This window comes from Hipposideros armiger, unplaced genomic scaffold (genome assembly GCF_001890085.2).
Source record: "Hipposideros armiger isolate ML-2016 unplaced genomic scaffold, ASM189008v1 scaffold_552, whole genome shotgun sequence".
In the NCBI taxonomy this organism is placed as follows: Eukaryota; Metazoa; Chordata; class Mammalia; order Chiroptera; family Hipposideridae; genus Hipposideros; species Hipposideros armiger.
This window is the reverse complement of record NW_017731902.1, coordinates 372789-396788: the sequence shown is the minus strand read 5'-3', so window position 1 is coordinate 396788 and position 24000 is coordinate 372789. Positions and strand designations below refer to the sequence as shown.

General features: G+C 40.0%; 1 protein-coding gene and 1 long non-coding RNA gene across 3 annotated transcripts in view; one reads left to right on the top strand and one right to left on the bottom strand.

Moving 5' to 3' along the window:
• The window catches only part of LOC109371177 (uncharacterized), a 26381-nt gene extending 3417 nt beyond the window's left edge, over window positions 1-22964 (bottom strand). For both annotated transcript variants that reach the window (XR_002121833.1, XR_002121832.1), the window contains exons 1-2: window positions 22888-22964; window positions 7127-7247 (exon numbers count right to left, since the gene is read on the bottom strand). This is a non-coding gene — a long non-coding RNA (uncharacterized LOC109371177). The remainder of the gene's footprint in view (window positions 1-7126; window positions 7248-22887) is intronic.
• SHROOM3 (shroom family member 3) overlaps window positions 1-24000 on the top strand; it is a 336716-nt gene that overhangs the window by 220100 nt on the left and 92616 nt on the right. The window lies entirely within an intron of this gene.

Genomic DNA, 24000 nt, shown 5'->3' with positions numbered 1-24000 from the left:
GTGCCAACTTGGGCCAGTGAAGCAACATCCTCCACAACTAGACTGAAGAACAAAAGGACAGCAACTTGTCTGTTCCCATCCCCCAATTCGCCAATAAAAATCTTTAAAAAAAAACCAAAAACAGTGTCCATGTACATGTAAGATTTGATTACACCTTAGACTTCTCTGGAGAAATAACTTTTAGAATATGCAAGGCAACGTGTGATGGGGGTGGGGCGGTATGTGAAGGTGGGAGGATACATTACATGCCCTTGTATCATTTCCTAAAAAGCCTATGACTGGGAAGTCTGTATAGGAGAGTGTCACTGATAATTGTTACATATAAGGGAATCACTGTCAAAAATAACGCTGCCCCTCAGCCATTGGCTAAATAAAAAAAGAACAAAATATTAAAGATAAATGAATTTTAAATGAAGGCCAACTAATTATAACATAGAATGGGTTGGTTAAGAGTGAGTACATGTAATTACAATATATAGTAATTAGGTTGAAAATGTAATCACATGCCACCTAAACATTTGCTGCAGGATGAATTCAGCCCCTGCAACCATCCCCTTCTGATCTCAGAGACCCACATGGACTTTGTAAAATGTGTGATATGGTTTCCTCTGCTTAGAAGGGTGACCTTTTCCAGGCCAATTAAAAGGTGCTGCTTTGAGGATATTGGAACCCATGCTCAAAGGGATAAAAAGAAATTGAAACTTCTATTAAAAGAAGCTAATGATGCCTGGAGCAGTTGGGATTAAAAAAGAACAAAGTCAATTTTTGAAAATCCCCAAATCAAAGAGCTGTTTCTCTCATCAAATACCAAGAGAAAGCAAAACTGATTTTTAATGAAAAATGAGGCAATGGAATCAGCCTTTTGCATAGTTCCTGGGGCTTCTATCAAAGCCAGTGAGAAGTTTTAAGCAAAGTCCTTTGAACTTTTGGGGAGAGTTGGGCTACATAAATTTGAGATAGTGTCATAAAAGATAAACTAGCTTTTCTCCCAAATTATATAAATGATCCAGAAAATATTGAAAGGATAACAATAATAAAATAGTGTATATATAGGACTGGTTTATAATTAATTCCCCATCTGACATACAATAATTCCTGGGTTAAAATCTAGCATTTAAAAAACCTGAGATATAATTGACATATAGCATTGTGTTAGTTTTCAATGTACCACATAATGATTTGATATATGTATATATCATGAAATGATCACCACAGTGAGTTTAGTTAACATCCATCATCACAGAGATTTAATTTTTTTTCTTGTGATGAAACCTTTTAAGATCTACTCTCTTAGCAACTTTCAAATATACAAGACAGTATTGTTAACTGTAATCACCATGCTATGCACTACATCCCAGAACATATTTATCTTATAACTGGAAGTTCATACGTTTTGACCCCCTTTCCACCTGTGCTACCTCTCAGTCTCTGGCAACCACCAATCTGTTCTCTGTATCTATGAGTCGTTTGTTTGTTTGTTCGTTATTTAGATTCCACATATAAATGAGATCATACAGTATTTGTCTTTCTCTGAGTTATTTCGCTTAGTGTAATGGCCTCAGTATCCATCTATGTTGTCAAAAATGGCAGAATTTCTGTCTTTTTTATGGCTGAGTGGTACTCTAGTGTGTGTGTGTGTGTGTGTGTGTGTGTGTGTGTGTGTGTGTGTGTGTGTACCACATTTTCTCTATTCATTCATCCATTGACAGAAACTTAGGTTATTTCCACATTTGGCTAATGTAACTAATTCTGCAATGAACACTGGTGCAGATATATTTTCATGATAGTGATTTCGTTTCCTTCAGATAAATACCCAGAAGTGGAATTGCTGGGTCATATGGTAACTCTATTTTTAATTTTTTGAGGAACCTCCATGCTATTTTCTATTGTGGCTGCACCAATTTACAATCCCATTAACAGTGCATAAGTGTTCCCTTTACTCCACATCCTGACCAACGCTTGTTTTCACTTGTTTTTTTGGTGACAGCCATCCTAACAGATGTGAGGTGATATCTCACTGTGCTTTGATTTGCATTTACCTGGTGATTAGTGATGTCGAACACCTTTTCATGTTCTTCGCCATTTGAATATCTTCTCTGGAAAAATGTCTATTTAGGTCCTTTGCTCATTTCTTTTTTTTTTATTTTTATTGGGGAATTGGAGAAGGGGAACATTGTGCTTTTCCAGGACCTATCAGCTCCAAGTCAAGTTGTCCTTCAATCTTAATTGTGGAGGGCACAAGCTCAACTCCAAGTCCAGTCACCACTTTAAATCTAGTTGCAGGGGGCGCAGCTCACCATCCCATGTGGGAGCTGAACCAGCAACCTTGTTGTTAAGAGCATGTGCTCTCACCAGCTGAGCCATCCGGCTGCCAGTTGGCAGCTCAGTGGCAGCTCAGCTTGGACGCACCTTGGGCGCAGCTTGGGCACAGATCCCTGGCCCATGTGGGAATCAAACCGGCAACCCTGTTGCTCAGAGCTTGCACTCTTAACCAACTGTGCCACCCAGCAGGTCCCCTTTGCTCATTTTTTAATTGGATTATTGGGGGTTTTTTGCTATAGAGTTGTATGAGTTCCTTATATATTTTGGATATTTAACACCTTATCAGAGAGATGATTTGCAAATATTTTCTTTCATTCCATGAAAGAAATAAAAAAAATTTTTTTTTATTTTTTTGATGGTTTGCTTTGCTGCACTGAAGCTTTTTAGTTTGATGTAGTCCCACCTGCTTATTTTTGCTTTTGTTTCCTTGACTTTTGGTGTCAAATAAAAAAACAAACAAAATCATTGCAAATAATGTCAAGAAACTTACTCTCTATGTTTTCTTCTAGGAGTTTTATGGTTTCAGGTCTTATGTTCAAGTCTTTAATCCATTTTGAGTTGACTTTTGTGTATGATGTAAGATAGGGGTCCAGTTTCATTCTTTTGCATGTGGCTACCCAGTGTTCCCAACACAATTTATTGAAGATACTATCCTTTCCTCATCGTATATTTTTGATTCCTTTGTCAGAAATTAATTGACCCTATATGCATGGGTTCATTTCTGGTCTCTCTAGTCTGTTCCATTCATCTATGTAATCTGCTTTTTATGCCAATACCATACTGTTTTTATTACTATAACATCATAATATAGTTTGAAATCAGGAAGTGTTATACCTCCAGCTTTGTTCTTCTCCAGATTGTTTTGGCTATTCAGGGTCTTTTGTGGTTCCATACAAATTTTAGAATTGTTTGTTCTATTTCAGTGAAGAATAGTATTAGAATTTTGTAGGGATTGCATTGAATTTATAGATTGCTTTGGATTATATGGACATTTTAACAATATTAATCCTTCTAATCCATGCATACAGAATGTTTTTCCATTTATTTGTGTCTTCTTTGATGTCTTTCATCAGTGTCTTATAGTTTTCAGTGTACAGGTCTTTCACCTCCTTGGTTAAATTTATTCCTAGGTATTTTATGCTTTTTGATGCAATTGTAAATGGGACTGTTTTCTTAGTTTCTAAAATTTAGCATTTTAATGATCTGTGATACACACAGTGACAGTCATTAGGTGATTGCTGTGATGGCAATTGTTATAACTTTGATAGATTTTTCACTCCTTAATATAGTTGATAATAACAATTTGTATTAATCTGCTCAGTCTGCCATAACAGAATACCACAGACTGAATGGCATAGCAACAGACATTTAGTTTCTCACAGCTCTGGAGGCTGGAAAGTCCAAGATCAAGGCTCCAGCAGGTGAGCGCTCTCTTCCTGGCTCTCAGTGGCCACCTTCCCACTATGTCCTCTCCTTTCCTGGTGCCTGCAAAAGTGTGCTGAGAGAGAGAATGAGCTTTCTATTATCTCTTCTCATAATGATACAAATCCTCTTAGATCAGGGTCCCATCCTTATGACCTCATTTAAGCTTAATTACTTCCTTAGAGGCCCCCATATCCAAATATAGCCACACTGGGGGTTAGGGCTTCAACATATAAATTGAGGGGTGGGGCACAAACATTCAATCTATAATACCATTCAACAATTTAGAAGAAGTCAGGGAGCTCCTGGGCTAGAAGAGGGTTGAGGCTTCCTACCACACCTGCACATCCATGGGTAATGCCTTTGCCATTTAGAGGATAGTTGGGTGGGTAGTTTAAGCCATCAGGAAACCTAACAGCAGGCTAGTGCTGCATTTTCTGTTTGTTTAAATTATAAATAAACTAATTGCCCAAGCCAAGGAGCACCACACCCTTGGCACAACCAGGAGAAGCTTCTTCGTTACAAATTTGCTTGAACTCCCTTAAGATATGTTAATGGCAAGGCAGCCAATGGGAAATTCCCTATCATAAACCATCACTTGTGGACATTGGTTATCTATCTAGCAAATCAAAGTATTTCCAAAAGAAGCTTGGCATTGTCCAATTTCACAACCCCTGACATTCAACCTGGCTATGATTCTAATGGTGGTTAAAACCATTATTTTAGAATTGAAAAGGTTTTTTTTTTTATTTTGTTTTGTTTGGGGTTGTTTTTTTTTTTGCAATAAATTGGGTCACTCCTACTTATTCTGGGACTCAAAACTACCTTAAAGGGCTTAAAGGATGCCTCATCTCAGCTTGGACATTTTAATATGAATTAAGTGTTAAATTTACAAAAAGAAGTACATAGCCACTTCTGTGCCAGTGTGTTTTAAGCAGAGGCAGACATATCCAGTGTTGGCAGTCAGTTTTAGTGGTTTAATCATTTGAACTAGATAAAGAGAAAGGGGAGTTGCTGAGACAAGAAAGATGGCTCTTCTCAAAAGCAAAAGACATCTGGACTGATAAAAGGACAACTAAAAGAAGAGCTGAAGATAACCTGGAGAAACTGACCATAAATTTTCCTCAGGGTTCAGACAGAGGGTCATACAGCTGAATTATAGGCAGGGGTCACTGTAGGGAATTTAGAACTTAGGTTCTGGTTTTGATACCTTCTAGGTAGGCTCCTTTACTATGCACCCCATCTCCAAACATTAGGTGGTTGAATATGCATAGGCAGAAAAAACTGCCCAGTATGAATAGTATGCATAGTTGATGGGACTTTGAGGTCCCTGAGAAGTGGGTCAGCCTGTATCCTGTGTCATAATGAATGCCTCAGCTGTGCTATGTCAAATGGCTAATTAAAAACTCACTTGACAGTTTAAAAGTTTTAATCTTTATATTTCTCTTGTGAATCCCAGGGAGGCCAGGCCTTCCTGGAAAGGGTGTTCCAGGTTATGAGTTCATGCAGGATAAGAGATACATTTGAACACACACTCACACACACACACACACACACACACACACACACACACACACACACTTCAACATCATAGCTGGTGAGCTAATATAGGTTTACCCATATTGTCCAGACATTTTAGTTGGTTGTTCAGAAATACAGGCCTGGAAAAGATATATCATGTGTATGTGTAGGGAGACATGCATTATACTCCATTGATCTTGAATAGGAATTTTGCTTTATTTAAAGTATGACTATAAAAGTAGAACTTAACTCCTTTAGGTCTGATACTATGAAATGAGTTAATATCGTGCAGAACTGCTCACTAAATTTAAAGCAGTATGCTGTATAACTATATGATTTATATTAAGCATGATTACCATTTCTGCCACTTGTGCCACTAAGCTGCCAGGGTTCGGAACCCCCTATTGAGGTCTTCTATGTACCAGACCCTGTTTTAGATCCAGAGTTTTGATTCTTAGCTCTTATTAACATTTTGGATGGATAATTCTTTGTTGTGGGGGGCTGTCCTGGGCACTGTAGGATGCTTAGCAGCATCCTACTAGATGCCAGAGGCACACTTCTTCCACCCCCAATTGTGGCAAACTTATCCAGACATGATGAAATGTCCCTGGGAGCAAAATCGCCCCTAGTTTGGACCACTGTGCCAGATGCATGACATGTTGGAGATGGGATGTGGTGCGTGCAAAGAGCATGAGCTGGGGTCACTGTCTTCATTCCTTCACTCACTTTATGTATGGAACCCTTGGGGTGGGCCAGGAACTGTGCCAGGTGATGGGGATATAAGGATGAATAAGACATGGGTTTTGCCTCAAGAAAAGTTCAGTAAGGGAGAAGAACTCATCAGTAAATATATTACCAATCAATGTGGTAAATGCAGTGAAAGAGACATGCCCAGGAGCTGGGAGCACATGATAATGGTTAAGAGTGGAGAGTGCCTGACCCAGGCTGGGAGTGGAAGATGGAGGCATCAAGGAAGGCTTTCCCAACTTGCCTAGTCTGACCTGAGTCTTAAAAGGTAAGTAAGTGGACGAGGTGAGAACACTGAACAGAGGCAATAATGAAGTATAATACAAGACTCAGAGGTAAAAACAAGCCTAGAGTGTGTTACGTGGGCAGGGAATGCTAAAAATCTGGACAGGTAGACAGGGTGACCTTCTTTGCCATTCTAAGAGCTTGTGCTCTTAGGAGGTGGCGAGCCATTAAAGGGCTTTAAGTGAGGGAGTGACATGTTTTTGTTTAAACTGATTGTTTTGGTTGGTATGTAGAGAGTGGACTTAAGGGGCATAAGAGTGAAAGCGGGGAGACCAACTTAGGCGGCCAAGAGATAACGAGGGCCTGAGCCAGGGCAACGGAAGGAGGGGAGAGAGTCAAGAAATATTTTAGAGATAAAATAACTTGGTGATTCTTGGGTGTGGGAAATGAAAAAGAAACATTCAAGGGTGACTGCCTATCACACTTGTTATAAGGTGCCATTCTCAGTGTCTAGCACATAAGAAATACTCACTGAGGGTAACTATTATGTTATCTATCATATCAACTTCTTCTTATCCCCAGTTTGCAAATGAGAAAATTGAAGTGCGGAGGGAAAAAGAGTGGGGAGCCCAAAGTCACACAGCTAGTGAGTAGAGAAGCCAGGACTTGAGCTCTATTTGACTCTAACTTCCACCCTATCCTACTGCATGGCTAAGTGTGGATTAAACTGGTGAAAAGACTAAATGCATTCAAAGAAATGGACTAGGTTACCATTGGTTTTTACGCTGGGTTGGTGCTGAATGGAGGAAAGATTTTCATGAAAATGACACCAGTATTTACATATCATTTTCATACATTCCAAATTGTTGAGGGGTTAGAAGGAGCTTACCAAGCATTACATGCAAATATCAGCCACCTGAGCTGCAGGTCAGTCTCCTCTCAGCTTCCTGCAACTGCAAGTGAAGTCTTGAGGCCCCCAGTCCATTGTTTTGCCTCTTCAGACATATAGCCTGGGACATAGGGATAAGAAACACTTGTTAAATGATTCAGTAATTTATATTATTTTTTTAGCATCGCCATTATGTTCTGGGCCAATAAGAGGACCCCCAGTCCTATCGTCATCTCTATCTGAAAATATTAAATGTGACCAAGACCAAGAGAGGCTGTTGGGCAGGAAAGGGGGAAGATAGTTACTGGGCTAAAGGTTGAATCATACGAGTGTCATTAAGATAAACACAAAGACATTCCTGTTACTTCTCTCTAGGATTGCTCCCTTAACCTTTCCTTCTCCATATCTAGACTTCAAAGCTCCTAGAAAAACCAAGATACAAAGTGTAGGATTAGCTGCCCAATTTACTTATATTTTAAGAAAGTGTCCAAAAAAGGCCAGTTAAGCCAGTCTGACAGTAGTGACAGGCCTCATCGTCAGAAACTCCAAGAATGATTATAGCCTATGACCTGTGACAGGTCTGAAGGCCCATAAGAATTGCCAGGGAATGTCACTGGTATTTATCTCTCAGGATCACCTTTCTCACTGCTGGAGAAAGAAAGTTCTGGACCTGATGGAAGAATAGTCACAGCACTGCAGTCACCGGTAGCAGCTTACATCTGTTTTCTATGCATGTGAAGATTGTACCAGAACTGAAAACGGAGAGACAGTCACAATTTCATGCTCATGAAATTATAATATAGAGACTCACATAGACCAGGGCCCTCTGTAATGGCCAGTTCTCACCCTGCAGAATCGGGGGATCCTTGATCTGGGGTCAGGGCCTCAAACAGAGGAAGTGCACTGGGAAAGCCCATGGGGCATCCTTTATTCCTTATTCCTGCTGCCCCTGCTTGGGTTCTATCTACATGGGAGCCCATGAAGGTATTTCTTGTAATGGTACCAGAGCCTCCTCACTGTTTCCAAGGCAGGACTTGACTCTCTACCATAAGTGGGGCCTTATACTATGGTTCTCCTTAGAAAGTACTGCTGGACAATAGGTTATTAATATAATAGTTCACACTCAGGCCAATTTAAAAGAAACAGATGATTTCTTTTTTTAAAAAAAAAAAGAAAACTTCTATAAGGTTAAATTACACATAACTACTATATCTTCATTTTATGCCTAGGCACTGGAGAGTCCTCCAGGTAAAACACTTTTGATCTATATTTCCCTTTGTCTGCCATATTTTATTCATTCTTCAAACATCAATGTAGAGGTTACTTCCTCTAGGCCTTTTCTGACCTCTCACTTAGTTGCATAGCACCTGGCAAGAGCCCCTCTCACTCTGTGTGGTGATATAATTGCCAAAGACCTTAGAGTTTCTTTGGGGCAAGATGGCACCATATTCACTGTAGTATCTCCAGTGATGGACACACAGTGGGCTGTCAAAGAATGCATGAACCGAATTGGAGCACATTGGAAAATGCAGGGGCTTTGCAGGCCAGTGGACCTGAACTTTCATCTATGTTGTCATTTACCAGCTGTGTGATCAGAAACATCACTTACTGTTGAAGAGCCCCAATTTCCCCATGTGAAAAATGGAAATAATAATATTTACTTTAAAGAGTTGTGAAAAGCCTAACACAATTCCTGGGTACATTGTGGGTACTTAATAAATATATATATTATTTTGATCATTATATTAGGTTGAGGATTAGAAGTTCCTTCCAAAATGTTTATGCTGGCCTATTGATATGGTACGAAGTCTCACTCTAACTATCAGCATGGGTATTTTTTTTTTATGTATATGATTTTGCACATTGTCTAATTGTGAAAGGCAGTCATGGAGAAGAAAGAAACACAGTATTTGAAATCAGAGGACCTGGTTTGATTCACTTTGTTGTCTTTTCCCCGATAAGTGACACACACCTTCATTTGTAGCTACCCACTCTGTTAAAAGCTATCTGCCTTAACTTGAATGATTTGCCTTAACTTAACCTGAATGTGCCATTGCTAACTCTGAAAATTAAAAATGGAATATTAGTTATGATCTCACTTCAAATAGTTTCCTTGTGGTTTCAGGTATGCTCTGCTCTGTTAAAGTAAACCAATAGAGAGCGTGCTACTATTGCTCAAGCTCCTCTTGAGGTTGAGATTCTGTTTCTATGGTGCAACAGTGACATCCATTGGCCTGTTGTGCTAATTATAAAGGAAACCTGCTTCCCAGCTCTGAGACTATTGGTTTTCCTGATAGAGAAATACAAAGCGAACAAACCGTCTCCAGGCCCAGCAAGTAAGTCAAGTTCGTGGGGAGCACCTAGTTCCCTGTAGACTGGGCTGGTTTCAGGAGCCCTCCCAAGGACACACGTTCTAAGATCAGTGCCACCTAGGTCTTCCCTTGTGGTCATGTGGGGCAGTCCTGGAATTGGTCCTCTCTTTGTTGAGTTCAGTAAATTTGTAGGGCTGTGGGGAAACCACCGATTTTGGATTCAGATTCGCTATTGAATGCATAAGCTAGAGCAAATCAATTTACCTCTGAACCTTTTCCACACTGATGAATTGAGGCTGATAACCATGCCTGTTTGGCAGCTACCAAGGGCTTTTCCATACATTTATAATAAATTCCAACAACACTTGTGAAAATTAGGGAAGCACACATCACACCAAATTGTGAGGATTGGAATCTGAGCACCAAATTACAGGTTGTCAAACCTCCAGCCTTGGTGACTTATGTCCACCGCCCTAGATGGAATTAACCAGGTCATCATGCTGGGGAAAAGGTTCTAAAGAAAGAAAATCAAAGGAAAGGTTATGGGGCTGGATATGACATTAAGCATGAGTGTCTTCATGTAGAAAAAGATATGCAGCACTGGTTTTCATCTCCATAGAGAACCAAACAGAAAATAGCAAGACTAAAAATATTTATTTCCACCTACTATGTGTCAGATACTCTTTTAAGCATTAAAAATGGAGAATAAATAAGACAAACCATTGTATACTCTCGAAGACCTCATTTTCAAGCGAGGGATACAAACCAAGAACAGGGAGTTCTAATAGTGTGTAAGTGTTACGTCTAGCATTCCTGCAGGACGCTAAGGGAACATCTCCCAACCACCTCACCCCATGTGTGTGTGTGTATGTGTGTGTGTGTGTGTGTGTGTGTGTGTGTGTGTGTGTGTGTGTGTTTGTGTTTGTGTGTGATTGGTAGGATCCAAGTACATAGTCACTCACATAAGCACCTTTGGATGGGAAAAGCACCTTTGGGTAAATAGTCTCAGTTCTACTCAAAGCCAAAATATCAAACATATCTCTTTCAAAGTCAAGCAGATTGTAAAACTGGCAAGTCAGATACATCATATTTACATTAAAAAAACAACAACTCATGGATTCAATGGCACTTTGCATCATTTCTTAGTAAATCCTTTCTGGAAATAATTAGGGAATTTATAACTAATTACTGTTGTATGTAGCCAAATCCATTACTAATTCACTGGTAAAGCTTTTTCAAATCATTGTTATGATTACACAAACCAAAAAGAAAACGTCTCATCTAAAATCTCATTCAGATTCCATTCTTCCTTCTCCAGTTGGCCCCTGACAGCAAAGCTTTGTTCAAGTGACCCCTCTTAAGAAATTGTCCCATTTTAATTGTCATAAATTGTCTCATTGTAAATACTAAAGGCCCATCCTTCAGCCCACCTGTCCTCTCCCTAGCAACAACTTCCCGATGTGAACTTGCCGAGTCTTCCCCTCTGGGGAAGGCTGAGTACCTATTGCTTCCAATTTATAGGTGCAACTTTCTGAGGACAGAGGCCAACAAACCCAATATACCTTGCCAGACAGGCAACCCTCACAACTGTGAGTCCTTTACTGCCCCGGCCACTGGCTAACCATCAGGCTCCTTGGAAAAAGTGGAACCCACATTTCAAAGCATCACTTCTCTTATTGGTCGTTTTGGTTTAGAACCACATGTTAGTCAAACCAAGAAAATCTTAGCCTACAATTGTTGGCTCTGTTTAGAGTCCTTTCGCACACAACAAAGCATGAGTCTGTTGAACCCAGTGAAATTTCTACAGGCTTTGAGAAGCGTCTCTCATTAAGTAAGAAAGGATGAGTTTATTTTTCAATGGAAGCAACCCATCCAACATACATACGAGTATAGTAGTCCCCAGTGTGTTAATATTAAAGAAACCAAGAATGTAGCCACGCAGCAATATCCCCAGAGGCTTTCAGTGCTCAGTATGCTGAGTGTCGTATGGAGGCCACCCCTGCTGGTTACTGTCCCTTGGTCATCAGATCTGAGAGCCTGAAGCTCACCTACTGCATCTCCCTCACATGGGAGCCTCAGGGCACTGCCACTTGGCCCTGTGCTCCCTTCCGGAGCCCTTATTGCTTGGGTGGCTCCAGTACCATCAGCATCTTCGCCATTCACCTTTTAGCATTTTGGACTTGGGCAAAAGATAAACCCGTAGTAGTCCTTGGAAGGACTATTTGATTCAATGTGTGGAGTGATTTGGGGTTCTCTGAATAGGCCTCACTGCCAACAATCTTTCTCACCCAGCTACTTAGGGCCCCATTTGCCTCTGAGTTAATTCTTGCCCTGTCTTCTTTTAAATGGATATTCCTAGGAGAGAATCATTAATACCCTAGTGATAACTAGTCTGTAACATACAAGCTTGAATTATTTTTTAATTTGTTTTTTAATATATTTGTATTGAGAGATCATTTACAAACTGAAGTATATGAATCTTAAGTACTACAGGTCCATGAGTCCTGACAAATGCATACATCTGTGTAATCCACACGTCTATCAAGATATAGACCATTTTCATGGCCCCCAAAAGTTCCCTTCTACCCCTTTTCAGTCCATTCCCCACCTCCATGCATCCACTGTTCTGATTTAGATGGGTCATAAGTGCTCCAGGGGCCCAACCCCCTGGTTTACTGCATCCATTTACCTTCTTGGTTTCTGTAGGAATTGGAGCCATGACACCTGCCTTACCTCAAGCTGCCATTTTAAGACACTTTTTCTGACTATTCAATTTCTTATCTGAGTTAAACATACCAAATATGTTTAGCTCTCGTTTCCTAGCAGTTGAAGATAACGAGCCAGATTTTCAGAATAGGTGAACTACTTCCTGGTATTAATTCTGACCATTTAAAAGAGCATTTTCTCTCTAGGCCCATAGTCAGTTACCATGTGGGGTGCTCAGCATGCATATAATTTCAAAAAGTATTCTTTTTCTAATAGGCTAGCTTACTGGTCAGGAATTTCTGACTTTAGGTAAATAAAACATTGGGTATGTGTGAAGTCAAAGAGTTTATTTAGAAAAGCCACCTTCTCATCTAAAGAACTTCTGTTAGGAGCTGAATTGTGTACCCCCCAAAATTCATAGGTTAAAGTCTTAACCCCAAGCACCTCAGAATGTGACTGTATTTGGAGGTAGTGCCTTTAAAGAGGTGATTAAGTTAAAATGAGGCCCTTAGGGTGGGCTCTAATCCAATGTGACTTGTGTCCTTATAAAAAGAAATTTGGACATACCAAGAGGCAGTAGGGATGCACACAGAGGAAAGACCACATGAGGACACAGTGAAAAGACACAAGCTAAGGAGAGAGGCCTCAGGAGAAACCAAACCTGTTGACATCTTGATCTTAAATTTCCAGCTTCCAGAAGTTTGAGAAAATTAATTTCTGTTGTGTAAGTCACCCAGTGTGTGGTATTAGATTATGGCAGCCCTTGCTAACTAATATGGCTTATTCAGTTGTATGTCTTTGGAAGAACCTCTGTGCAGCCTAATGAAATATAGGCAGTAAGCTGTTAATTGATAATTCTTGAGTTTATGCAGCTGGAATCCCTAGTTGACTGACAGCTGTGATTCTCAGCTTAGCTGCACATAAGAATAATGTGTGGAGCTTTTAAAAATAACAATGCTTGGGATATCCCCCCAAAGACTCTATTAGTTTGAGGTTGGTCCTGGGCCTCTGCTTTTCAAAGCTTCCCTGGTGGTTCAGAGGTGCAGCCTGGAGTGAGAACCATCGACTTAGAGCGAAGGATCTCCCCCTTTAAAGAGGGGCCCAAGGCATCTACAGCTCTCAGCTGGGATTCCACGGTTGCCAATGCCATCCATCTAGAAATAGGTGGGGTAGCTTTATTGCCCCTAAAATAGGACCTCGAGGACCTTGAGTAAAAATGAGCCACTGTCCTTGGGCCTCATATTAGTGAAACTACCTCAAGTCTGCAAGCAGCGCCAACTCTGCCTGTGAGGCACTTATTCGTGTAGTGTTTCCTGGCTGAGAACCTTGGGTTTTGGGGGGGTTTTGTTTTGTTTTGTTTTTTGATCTCCTATCTTTCTACCATTGATATCCACTGTTTAATTCCTGGTCCCGCCCTCCATACCGCTTGAGGGTAGGGCATGTGGGAGTGTGTTCCAGGAAGCTGTGGCATTCCCTCAGCACCTTGGGCCTAGAGCTTGGAGCCAACAGGAGAAATAGCCAATCAGAGGACGGACGGCGTTATTAAGTCCCAGACCCAGGCGGCTTCCCTTCCCCAGCAGTGATGCGATCCAGAGCCTTGCCTGGAGTGTTGGATTTTTCTGTGGATGCTTTTTGCCACATCTTTTATGATTAAAATGGTGTTTTTTGATGTTTGTGACTATTTAAGCTTACTGATTTTATTAACTTAATTCCTGGCAATTCTTATCAGTCTCTCATGAGCCTGGTAGAGTGAAACCATTACCCTGTCCTGGTATTTTCCATGAACTGCCTGCTCTGCTCATGTCTGGAGAGCAGTGACATTTTTGAGAGACAGATACAAGTTAACAGAGCTAGGACAATGCTTGCCCCTTTCTTCAAAACCTCTCCCTGATCTTTGCTGGTGTGTGTCTAATCTTCTCTCTGCCATTGGGTGTGACTTCCTGACCCCATGTCATAACTTCGTTCTGATAAGTGCTGCCCTGGTCAGTTTGACTGTGTCAGTGCAGACTTGCCCGACCTGACATACTACAGAAAACTTTAAATGCATTAGGAAGTTCCCACTGAACACTTTTATCACAAAACCAAACAGAATGGATCACTTTCAGCACTCTACAGATTATTGGGGAAAGAAGGAATTTTATAAAGGACTTTCAGGCTGAAGTACTGGTTGATTTAAGGTGATACCACCAAAATTCTAATTGGTTGATTTAAGGTGATACCACCAAAATTCTAATAACAAGAGCAATTTGCTGCATTGTAGGTCTAGAGTTCAAGGGAAGTCCAGGGATACCCATTGTCTCTTAAAGCTGGAGAAAGTTCTGATCTTAGTCAGTGCAACTGGATATTTGTAGTTATGATCTTGAACTAGTCATGCGATCACCTATTATTCAAGTGATTATGTATTACAGCTTCTCCTTAGTTAAAGTATGACAAAGATCTGTCAACTCTTATATCTTTTAATTTCTTGAAAGGAAATGCTGAGAAAGCAGGGACTTCAAGAAATTTTTTGTACACCCATGTTCACAGCAGACAATATTGAAAAGGTAGAAGCACCCAAGCAGGTGTTTATCCACAGATGAATGGATAAGCAAATGTGGTATGTACACTAACAGAACATTGTTCAGCCTTCAAAAGGAAGGAAATAATCCTGTCACATTCTACAATATGGATGAACCTTGACATTATGCTAAGTGAAGTAAGGCAGTCACAAAAGAACAAATATTGTATGATTCACTTGTGTATGATGTACCTAGAGTATGTCTAATTCATAGAAACAGAAAGTAGACTGGTAATTGGCTGGGGGGCAGAAAAATGGGGAGTTATTGTTTAGTACAGAGTTTCAATTTGGGAAGATAAAAGAATTCTGGACCTGGGTAGTGGTGATGGCAGCGAAACAATGTGAATGTACTTAATGCTGCTGAACTATACACTTAAAAATGGGTAAGACGGTAAATTTTATTTGTATTGTACCACAATTTTAAAAAAGGAAATGTTGAGCAAATAGAAGACGTTATTATAATTATCATGCAAACCAAAATGAGTAGTTGATATGGTACTTTATGAATTTCTTCTTTGGTCAGATTTATATAGTGAAACGCCAAAGTCACAGAGAAATAAGTCTTAAACATGAATCAGGCTGCTCAAAAAGTGGGCCTTTAAATAGACATTTTGAGGAAACTAATTTCCAGACCCGTGTGTCTACCTGCCTACGAGGCATACCCGCTCCTGTCTCACAGACACTTGCCCAGAGCTAAGGTCATTTTTCCCATCAAAGCTGCTTTCATCTGGTCTTCGCCGTTTCAGTGAATTGTATCATCATCCATCCAGTTCTCCAAGCCTGAAATGTGGGCACCTTCCTTGACCCCTCCATTTTCTCATCACCTTCTACATCTAATCAAAATTAACAAGGCCTCTGCCTGTCCACTCACAGACTTGTACAGGAATGTTCATAGCAGCATTGTTCATGTTAGACAAAATGTGGGGATATTCCGAATGTCCATCAACTGGTAAATGGATAAACAAAATATGGTACATATAAAGTGGAATACTATTCAGCAATAAAAAGGAATGAACTATTGAAACATGCTACAACATGATGAACCTCAAAAACATCATGCTAAGTGAAAGAAGCCAGACATAGGAGATATTATACGTTTCCATTTATTTGAAATATTTAGAAAAGGCAAATCTATAGAGATGAACAGCCTGGGTTTAGAGCTGCGAGCAGGGATTAGACACGAGGGAATGTTTTGAGGTGATGGCAGTGTTCTAAAACTGGATTATGGTGATGGTGGCACAACTCAATGATTTTTAGCAAATTTAAGAAAGATTAACATTTTGCTTGGAAAGTGAATATTTTATATTGAATCAAATAGATTGATTATGGAAAAGATGCAAAGGAACATGACTTTAAATCAATAAAGAGATTTTAAAGACTGTCTTAAGAAAGATTAACAAGGCCTATCCAATCCACTTCCGAATTTTTCTCCCCATCTGTCCCTCCCTTTAATCCCCTCCACCATTGCTGTACTTCAGCCTACTTATTTGTTTGTTCAACAAATATTGGATCACATACTGTGTGCCACACACTGTTCTAGGTACTTGAGATATCCTAAACAAACCAGGAAAACGCCCTGCCCTAGTGGAGCTTCCGTTCTGGGATGAGGACGCTATATCACCTCCACGCTGTACTCCCATAGCTGTCTCCTAACTGATGTCTGGCCTTGCTCCTTTCCCATCAGTGGCCACTGTAGGCAAAGCGATCCTTTTAAAACACAAATTTGATTCTGTCCCTCTGCTTCAAATCTTCCAATGCCTTCCCATTGCCTTTGGATAAGATTCAAACTTCTAACCAGGACACGACCAGACCTGCATGTCCAGGCCCTTATGTCCAGGCTGGGTCCACGCCCTTAGCCACTTCCTCCTTTGCGCTTTCCTCCAGTTCATACTGGTGTCTTCCCGTTCTTGGGTCGTGCTGGGCTCTCTTCCCTCCAGTCCCTCTGCCCAGCTAACTCCCATTCATTCTCCAGACCTCAGTTTAGAATCCTTGCATAACTCCTCAGTTCTGGTTTAGAAAGATTCCATCGCACAGCACCCATGACATAGAAGTTGCTCAAGAAACATGCATGTTAGATGAGTAAACACCCAGAAGGAAACATCCAGAGGGAGACAGGTTTAGCTGGTATTGACTTTGTTATTTATGTGATGCCATGGCCTCCATATTTAAAGGCAAAGAGTGTTTTTCACAGTTCTGACCTAGGAAATAGGAGCTCTGTGTGCTATTTCCATTAAGGATACAGTGCGAAAGTTAAGATGATTTAACTCTCTTTAAAAAATGAAATGAGGGGCCGGCCGAGTGGCGCGATGGTTAAGAACTGGCTTGGGACGCCAGAGGGCCCTGGTTAGGATCCCACATCTGAAGGCCAGTGACACTGCCCTCCACAGCTAAGATGCTGAACAGCTCAACCTGGAGCTGGGCTGCTGTGAGTCACCGGCGACGGGCGTAGGCTGCAGCCCCTGCTGCAGTGGGTTGCCATGGGCTACCGTGTGTAGCCAGCAGCCAGCGTGAGCGGCCGTCCAGAAGCCGGCAACTGATCTGCCTCACCCGGGAAGAGCGCAATGACAGTGCCAACTTGGGCCAGTGAAGCAACATCCTCCACAACTAGACTGAAGAACAAAAATGACAGCAACTTGTCTATTCCCCTTCCCCCAATTCCCCAGCACTGTTCCCATCCCCCCAATTCCCCAATAAAAATCTAAAAAAAAAAGAAATGAACATAGCAAGATTCTCTGATCTCATTGCATACGTGGGACTAAATTAATGAAGTAATATTCATATAAAGCTGAGCTCGTTTGGCTAAAATAACTAAGGTAATATATTTTCAGAGGGAAATAAAACAGAAAAACATATATCCCTACAGTTGGCATTTAAGATTATTGCTTTAGCAGTCATATGTCTTAAATGTTTTGATCAGGCTTTCTTATTGTAAATTATTCTGTTATTTCAAGTTAAGGACAAAGAAAAGAGAAAATACCCTGTTTACTTCCCAACCCAGACTGTATTGATAGGAGCAGTAAGTTCAAACTATTTGGGAAGTTTCCTGCTTTAAAATTTATTTACTCTCCAAAGAAAAGCTACTTTTATTTCATTATATTTTTAAGCAAACATAGGTTTTAATTTGGTGAGAAAACATCCTTGCCATTAAGAGGATTCTGCCTCATTACCTCTAATAAAAAAGGCTTCCCCCTCAAATTTGCAGAACTAAAGGAAGCATAAATTAAAACATTTGTTGTTTGTTGCTTTGATCAACAAACGCCCATCTCTGAAAGAAAAACCTCTAAACTAGGCCAGATTAAAAAACAGCCCCTTCCCTAAAATCAATTAATCAATATATACAGCTTAACCTCCCAACTGGATAAGAAAGAAAAAAAAGGTATACATAAAGTTGGGGATAGGAATTAGGAAGGAAATAGAGTTGTGATTCTTAAGTTCATTATTTTGCCTGTTGGCATGACTGTCTTCAATTGTTAGCTCTGTGACACTCTATCAGATTTTTGACTTGAAATCAAGTAGTATGGACTTAATATAATCTATTATTTGGACTTCAAAAGCATCTTTTGCCATTATCCACTATACATATGTAATTTTAAAAATATCCTATTGGCCAACGGTTCAGAAAGAGACATTCCTCCAAAGAAAAAGGTATACCCAGTTTTGTTCCCTGCTTCTACAAACTCTTACATCTCTTTTTTCCTCTTTTGTCCACATAAAGAGAAAAGATATTTATGTGTAACTGTGAGGCAGCCTGCTAAGAGAAAAAAAGGGTGAAGACGAGATGAAATAACAGTAAAAGGAGCAGTAATGTATTTTTCTCTTCAGAAAGTATTTAGCCATTTTATTTATTTTTTAATTGTGATAAAAAAGAATAACATAAAATATCACCTTAACCATTATGACGTGTACTGTTCAGTAGTGTTAAGTATATGCACAGTGTGTAATAGATCCCCAGAATTTACTTATCTTGCAAAAAAAAAACTGTATACCCATTGAACAACTTCTCCTTTACTCTTATTTTTAAATTAGAATTAAAAAGTTGGACTCTTCTGATTCTGTATAATGTCATTACCTCATATGTCTGGAAGTCAAAATTTTTAAGTGGTTTTTTTTTTTTTTACATAAGGTAAAAGATACCTATTTTCCTAACAGTGATCACTTGTTTACATTTCTCTAGTTACTTATCTTTTCCTCTCTCCTACACATTCTAAGATAAGTGAAGGAGGAAACAAATCCTGTCCTTGAACCTTCAGCAGGCTGGCCTCTCTGACTCTCCCCTTAACATGGGGATCAAGGGTGAGTTGTCCTCTAACCACATAGAATTATCCTCCTTTCACTTCAAATTTCCAGAAGCCCTTTCCTCCTACCCACCCAGCCTCCCCGTTCCCCTTACTCTCCAGGAACTGTGACACATTGGTCTCGTCTCACATTTCACACCAGCTGCCAGGGTCCCCACTTGGTTTGGCTCCAGTTTTCTGAAGCCTGGCAGTTAGTTAATAAGAAAACCAGGGATGTAAATCACAGGCTCAGACAGTTTCCTTAGAGGGAGCGTTTAAGTTCCCATCAGACCTTTTCATTCCAGTACATGAAGAGAAGACCAGTGTTTCCTTCAGACACAAATATAAATATAGACCAGAGATAAACAAAGTGGGGTGCAGGCAGGGAGCAGGAGGGAAGCTCATATCAAGATGCCTAGCACAGTCTTTCATTATTTTGCCTAAAACACAACCATTTAATGAAGAGTGGGGATCTCATGCTAGATTTTTTAAAATAGCAGAATTCTTAATCTGGCAGTTCCAATACTGATAGGGGAAGGGTTCTTACTTGATAATTAGTAATATGCAATTACTACTGGTATTTCTAAAAACAAGTTTTAAAGCATTTTGTGTGTGTGTGTACTTGGTAGTTCCAAAACGCCGATGGAACATTTATTGGGGATCTATTCTGTACCATGCACTGCGCTAGACACTATAGGCTCCTAGATGAGTAAGAAAGACATGGTCCCTGCTCTCCAGAATCTTGCTGTCCAGTTTTCAAAACCCTGAGTATATTACAGTAGAGAAGGTTGAGGGCTGATACAAGCTGATAATCAGTCAAGGGACCCTAACGTTCTATACGGGATAGGATAAGGTAAATGAAGCACTCAGCAGAGTGCCTGAGACACAGATTCAATAAATGAAAGTTGTCGTTAATAACAAAAATGACAATAGCATCATCCAGATAGGCATTCGCCCAGGAGTAGCTCTAATTGGGAATACAGGGCATACATACAACAAAACAAGAAATGCTTCAAAGTGGTATATGATAAGCACCAAAATTTAGTTCATAAATGTTTTGGGGGGTGGCAGGGTATTGCTGGAGCAATTGGGGAAAGGTCTTGAAAGATGGGACTTATATAAACAAAAGGAGAAAAGAACAACCTGGACTCAGGAAATGAGATGATGGGGTGTGTATAATGAACATTACGTAACTAAGAACATTAACTCAGCACCGACATGTGCTCTGTAAATGGGTATCAGAGATGAATGAGGCATAGCCCCTGTCCTAAAACACTTTCAGTCTAGGAGAGGAGATATCTGTTTTAATGGGACCAATAGCTCTATTCAAGGTGTCATGTGATAAGAGCTATAGTAGATGATTGAAAGATGTATTTGTGAACACTCAAAGGAGAGAGAAGTTGTTTTGGTTAAAGATCAGAGAAGTTTCATTAAGAAAGGAATATGTTTTGCAGGTCCTAGGAGATTGGCTAGAATTTCCTTAGTAGAGATTGGGGTTGAGGAAGAAATCTCAACCCAGACAGAGGAAAAATGTAAATTAAGTGCCAAGGAGGGAAACCAAAGGCATGCTTGCAAAATGGTAATTATCGGACTCATTAAAGGTAGTTAGAAAAAAACTGTCCCTTATAACTGAGCCAGTAAGGATGGAATCAGGTAAAGTTGAGTGCCCTTCATTTGGGAAAAGGCACAATTTTTAAAAGAAAAAAACATAGTAACTTTACATTTACTGAGGACAAAGAAGATTGTTCTGGGCTTTGCTCATCCTCCATTAGATTTATGAGGCAAAAAGCGTTTTTAAGTAGCTTTCTCTTTCTGGGTGCTCTGAATGGCAATCAAGTCTTAGCCTACAGAGAATGGATGTGTCTACTTTCCTTCGCCCTTTAGGACACAATGAAACCTTGTCATCTTATTAAAGCAGTATAACCAGCAGTGTTATCTTGGTCATCCAGGGTGATGTAAGAACAAGGCATGGGCAAGCTTCTTTGATTCTTCATTCTGCCCCTTCTTCACTGTTGGACCTTGGCAATTTAATTAAACCTGAGGTTCACTTTCTCTCCTATAAAATGGGACTACTAATAGCTACCTTGAGGTGTTATTGTAAAAATTAGAAATAAGGTATATAAAGCCCAAGGCATGGGGTAGGACTAATACAACATAAATAGTGGCTTTTCCTGTTATTGATAAGCTGTGGCTCAGCTCTCTCTGGTCTACTACTCAGAAATGGCAGCGAACAGCCTTCAGCATATGCCCAGGACCTTGTTATCTTCTTGCCTTTGGCCAATACAAGCATACTTTGGACATCTCCCAAAGGTGCTGATTACAAGAACTTTAAAAATAAATTTTCTCTCCCATCTTATCTCCTAGTTTCTAGGCAAGAGCACTAAAGTATGCGGAATAACATTGACATCCGGCTTAGAGTAGAACAGTTTACTGAACACCTACTGGGAGAAACTTATGATTAAAGCAAATAATCCAGAAAGTAAAGAAAAAATGTCTCCTTGCTTTGACTCTACGTGTGAAAATATAAAACTGTGTAACTTAAGGCAAATGAAAGCGATCCTAGAATATGAACTATTATTATGGTGCCTGGTGGCTAGAATCTTTTCTAAAAGCACATTGTTTGTGGGTTTTGAAATAATAAGGGGAGAGGAATTGGCTTCTTTAAGTCAATAAAGTGAGGCTGCCAAAAAAGTAAACAGGAGCTACATTTAATTTCTGGTTTTCTTTTGAGAGCCGAAGTTAATACTTCACGACCGATGAAGCTACCAACTAGATAGTGGAAAATTTATTTTCAAAAATGAATCTACAAATGATGATAAGGTGATTTTTTTTTAAACCTACAGCACCAAATAAGATTTAACTTCTTTTGAAAAATATGTAGACATTAAATACCCTGTAGTCTAAGCTTCAGTAGCAGTTATTCATCAAAGTTAGACATCTGCATTTCAAAAATACCAATTGGTTTTACCTAGCAACTTTCCTTGTTTTTATCTCTTGAAATTACACTTCTGTAGTACCTTAGGTTGTTCTTAAAGCAGTGTGTGGCAATGTTGATGACATTTAAATATTTAAAATATTTACATGTAGTCAAGTCTTCATAGAACACAGTCTTAGGAAGAAACCTAGCTAGTAGGTGTCTTGATGTTGTGAATAAGATGTCCTTTTTGAAACACCTAAAATTCTGATACAATGCAAAGACCAGAAGTGCCAAATCAATGAGCAATTAAAAAAAGAAGTAATTTGGGTTTGGTTGATGTTTTGTATTGTCATGAAGAAATTACAGCTGGTGTCTTTGATGAATTCTCTTGGTCAGGAAGCAGCTCTTTACAATAAATAAGTCATAGGCTTGTAAGCAATGTAATAACATGATACTTTTAGACATTAAGACAAATTTCTATCACCAAATCATTTGCTCAATTCATATGCCAATTTATAACAGTATCACCCATCTCCATTTCCAGTTCTGCTCTCTCGCTATGTATCACAGGTGATTAGATTCAGATACCTCACCTTGATTTAAAAACCCTCCACCTACTGCCCTCCGGACATAGAGATGTTTTCCATCCCAGGTCTAATCTGTCCAGTCTTTCTCCCTTTTTATATCTTATCTCCTGCACTTTATCAATGGCTCTCTCTTCCTACCCAATTATCATGCAGACTTTCAGGGAAGTAGTTTTTGTTAAAACACAAGTTGCAAATCACTGAATTCCATCTAGGTTTCCCCTTCCTCACATCTACCCGCAAATTCTTCTTTATCCTTATCTGTATCTTCAGAAATATGAATATTCTTCTAGAAAGAGAGAAAAGCATTTATAGATTCCATCAGAATATATCGGATTACTATGTCCCAGATCAGATTTCAATTCTCTCAGTTCTTACGCTTTGTGGACACCAATCAATTAAAATACTCACTTCCCTTGACAGAAAATAACGTCCATGCTTCGGATCAGGCACAGGTTAAGTTGAGAATGCTGGCTGGCTCAGCCCTGTCTGCCCTTGCCCACATGGTCTCCCCAATTCCCCTGTTCACATTCTCCCCAGTGACAAGGACATACCAGTATTTCAATGCACTCTAGCTGAACCCATGCTGTTAAGGACCTGTCACTTGTGGAGTTTTACCTTCCAGAATTCTGGCCATCAGTACTCATTGTCACCTAGATCACATGTCTTTTTTCAAGAGTCCAGTGCCCTTCACATACCAAATGCACCTCACCTTCTTCCAGAAGGGTGCTGCGGCTCATGAGGGGTGGCAGCTATTAGTAGTTCACACCAACCCTGTTCTGAGCTTCAGGGTTGAAAAGAAAAAAGCACCTCCTCCATCACAAACAACTACAATCACTTTTAAGCTGGTGAAATTTAGTTGTTTGAATTGCAGCTTGCCCTGTACCTTTTAGAACTGAATTTACAAAGTGGATTTTCTTCCCTGACATGTTGCTCAGTGACCAAAATTTAAATGAATACCATGAGTTGCAGACTTTATCATAATTCTCTGACATAATCATCATTCTCCCCATACAAAGTGAATCGTGATTTTAAGTGCACCCTAATTAATAAGGGCTAAAATTCAGTAAGCACTTATTTCATGCCAGGCACCATTCTAAGTGCTTCACAAGAAGTATAACATCTCAAATTCCAGCAACCCTATGACTCAGGTTCAATTTTTAGCTCTCATTTTGCAGATGAGGGGAGCCGATGGAGCAGGTTCATGACCAGCCCAAGGTCATGTAGTAGGTGCTGTGGCCAGGATCTAAGTATCTAAGTATTCTGCTCCCAGAAACTGTAATGCAACGTTGGCCCCACAGGAGTGGGATTCCGCTTTAGGCATTATGGGCAAAATCAATGAGCCCAGCACTTCCCATTCAATCCACCCTCCACATGCCATCAGCACGATTTCTTGTAAAGTTGCATTTTTTATCTCCATGTCACCATCTCCCCATGCTGGTATTGGTTCCTACCCAAGCTGGGATGGTGGTATCTGCAGCCTTCTCAGACCCATGAGGCATCTATGTCCTCTTGGCTTTCCCA